This window comes from Mauremys reevesii, linkage group 1 (assembly GCF_016161935.1).
Source record: "Mauremys reevesii isolate NIE-2019 linkage group 1, ASM1616193v1, whole genome shotgun sequence".
Taxonomy (NCBI): domain Eukaryota; kingdom Metazoa; phylum Chordata; order Testudines; family Geoemydidae; genus Mauremys; species Mauremys reevesii.
This window is the reverse complement of record NC_052623.1, coordinates 225,299,828-225,303,328: the sequence shown is the minus strand read 5'-3', so window position 1 is coordinate 225,303,328 and position 3,501 is coordinate 225,299,828. Positions and strand designations below refer to the sequence as shown.

General features: G+C 46.6%; 1 long non-coding RNA gene across 1 annotated transcript; it reads left to right on the top strand.

The window, feature by feature from the left end:
• The first annotated feature begins 432 nt into the window (after nt 1-432).
• On the top strand, nt 433-1,688 carry LOC120384458. The gene is made up of 3 exons (XR_005588897.1): nt 433-546; nt 924-968; nt 1,054-1,688. It is a non-coding gene; the product is annotated as an uncharacterized LOC120384458 (long non-coding RNA).
• The last annotated feature ends 1,813 nt before the right edge of the window (nt 1,689-3,501 follow it).

Below are 3,501 nucleotides of genomic sequence, written 5' to 3'. Positions count from 1 at the left end.
CGGTGCTTGGGGTGGCAAAATTCCTAGAGCCGCCCCTGCCTAGGGGAGGTCGTGGAGGGCAAGAGTGTGTCCCCGTGTAGCCTATGCCAAGCCCTGTGCAGCTGGGTGACTACAACAAAGAGGATCCTCTCACTTTAATCCCCTCATGCTTAGAGTGCCCTGGGCTCACTGGAGACAGTGGGTATGGTGGCCTCGCCGTTGTATTTACTGTACTATGTTAAATGGGGAAATGAGTTGATGTTAAAGATTGTTTTAGTCTGTGTATGAAGCAGTGTGCTGGGGTGGCACCTGGAGGTCAGAGAGGTGCATTACATGGGTGTGGCCCCTGTGCAAAACTCCAGGCTGTTCCCTATTTTGAAAAGATGCAGTGGGTGGTGAATGGTGATGTGACTGCCAGGGGAGTGTTCTCCATAAAGACCCCCAGGCGCTGACTTGTGTTTACAGGTGAGGAGAATTCCAGGGCTGTGTTTGCTCTGGAGATCCCAGCTGATATACCACTAGTGCAGATCCACACACAGATATGCTTATTCTTCAACAAACAAAATGGTATTTCTTCATTTTTGTTCAAATGCATGTATACTTCTTGAAATCTTTGACTTGTTGTTCCTCCACTTTGAGAGCTTTGCAAACTCCTAGCATGGTCCATGTTAGCAGGCTCTTAGCCAAAGGCAGCACAATTAGTCTCTCCTCATAAATAATTCCCTTTTGGGCTCGGGATCAGTTTTGTTGCTCTTCTCTGAACTCTCTCTGGTTTGTCTGCTAAGGGGGTGCTGAACACCACACTCCAGAGGCACTAACACCAGAGCTATATAGAGCGGGGCTTAGCCCCTCCTCTGCACTGGCCTCTGTGCATGCCACCCAAACCTGCACTGGCATATCCCACTCAAAACACATCTAATTTGCTCACTACTCTCACCTTTCAGCATCCTGGCTTCCTAGGTTTCTCCCTCCCATTGAGTATGTTGTAGGTGAGTATCATATCCCACAGCCTTCTCTGCCTTAGTTTGGCCCAGCTACAGATATTTAGCTCTTAATTTTTTTTCTCTCTCACAGATCTTGAATCCATCCCCTCAAAGTGCAGTGCTACACCGAAAAGTGACTATATACACCTGGCCCTAAATTCAGCAGCTCTGCTCCCTGTGTGTATTCAGCCTGAGAACTACTGGCTCTAGTGACAAGTGTATTTTTGGACAGCTTTCTGATGCCTGTTTGCCCTGCAGAGCCAACACAGCTCAGGGAGAGGAAGCTGTGAGACATTAACAGAATTGTTTACGAGGTTCCAGTCTGTGACACCCGTTCACACCCATTGCCCACATGGAGTTTCACAAGTATCACAGAGGCCATTGATTGCCCTGCAGAATCCTTGTTACTGGTGATGACATGGGAGAAGGCTAGCGGCTAGTTTGACTTTCAGGCCAGGTCTACGCTTTGCCAGTACAGCTCTGTTGGTCGGGGTGTGATCCCTGATCAAGACAGCTGTGCTAGCAAAAGCCACTAGTGTACCAGCAAATGTGTGCTCTTACTGGTATAGCTTGTTTCACAGGTGGGGGTGGTTTTGCAATACCAGTATCTCCAGACTAGGAGCACTTTGTGGCTATAGTGTACTGGTCTTCCTATACTGGTGAAGCACTCCTAGTATAGACACAGCCTCAGGCTTGTCTATGTTACAAAACTATACTGCATTTGAACAAGGTTATGAAGAACCTGAATTAGCTACAGTGATGCTGAAACCAATTTACCATGATCTGAACTGATTACAAACTGGTGGTTAGCACAGTGTCAGCTGACTTGATTATCTCTTCCTGGATTCTCATGTGATTTTGTAGTGTGGGCAAACCCTCAGAGCCCAGGCTGAGTGTGCAGGGCTGGTGGTAAGAAAAACCCCCCTTTAATTGTAAATGTAGCACTAGATACAAACACCACTGAAAGACCATAAACATGGGATCCTATTATTCTGTTTTTATTGAACTGCCCTCTAATCATGTTTGTTAATCTTTTCTGAGCGCCTTTATTCAAGCAATGCCCAGAAAATTGAACACAGTACTCTGTAAAAGCAACAAAGAATCCTGTGGCACCTTATAGACTAACAGACGTTTTGCAGCATGAGCTTTCGTGGGTGAATACCCACTTCTTCGGATGTCATCTAGTCCAACCCCCTACTCAAAGCAGGACCAATCTCCAGGCAGATTTTTGCCCCAGATCCCTAAATGGCCCCCTCAAGAATTGAGCTTACAACCCTGGGTTTAGCAGGCCATTGCTCAAACCACTAGAGATATCCCTCCCCACCCCTGCAACTACTGGCAACTCACTTAGCCTCTCTGTGCCTCAGTTCTCCATCTGTACAAGAAGACTTGCATCCGAAGAAGTGGGTATTCACCCACGAAAGCTCATGCTGCAAAACGTCTGTTAGTCTATAAGGTGCCACAGGATTCTTTGTTGCTTTTACAGATCCAGACTAACACGGCTACCCCTCTGATACAGTACTCTGTGTGACCTCACCACAGCTGTGCATAATCTCACCCCTTTGCTCTGAGATGGCCTCCTTCTGCCTATGTAACCTAACATTTTTTCCTAACTGTACGTGCAGTACTTACTGTATAACCCTGGGCAAGTCATTTAGCCTCTGTATGCCTCAACTTCCTTCAATCTGTAAAATTGGGATAATTATGTTTATTTTTGTAAAGTGCTTTGAGATCTATTGATGACAGCTGTACAAGTGTAAAGTATTATTACTATTTCTTTAATTAGATTCATAATTATCATTTGCACACACACATCTATTTTGCTGCCTATGCTCGGTCTCTTTCACCATCACTGCTTTCTAGAGGTCTCCCTCCCATTGAGCAGCTGTGTTTGGGATTATGCTTCCCCAGATGTATTAGCTGTTGTTTTTCCCAGCTGAATCTGGTGTTATTTTCAGCCCCATCCCTTGTCTTTCTGCCTCCCTTTTTCTATTATTTCTTTGTGCTGCCTGGTATTTGCAACGCCCTCCTACTTTAGTAGCATCTGTGAATTACACAGCTCTGGGATTGTGATTCCTCTGTGTATACAGCACCCCAGAATCACATGGGCTTCTGTGCTGTTGTTGTTGCCAGTTGAACGTGACACCCGGAAGGAGAGAGAGGCTGGGAAAAATGCTCTGATGATTTGACCCTGGGGCACTGAGATTTGCTCCTTTGATATCAGATCAGAGCCCTGCTATGAGAGCAGGAGACATAATTCCTAGCACATTTGGTCTAGGGGACTCCCAGATACCAGAGTTGGAGACTGAAACAGGGGAGGGAGCCTAGCACACCACATTCTTCTCTCACTCTTAAATATGTGAAGGTGTTGGGGGGATTTGATCCTCCAGGGGTTGTTAACCCTCAGGATACACTTGTCTGCAACACACTGAATGGAGGAACTGTAGGCTGGTCTCAGATCCCGCCCCCCCTTTCTCTTCCTGCGCTGCCAAGATACCCCCTTATCTTATCACTCCAGAAGTGCCTGGCATGGCTTCCC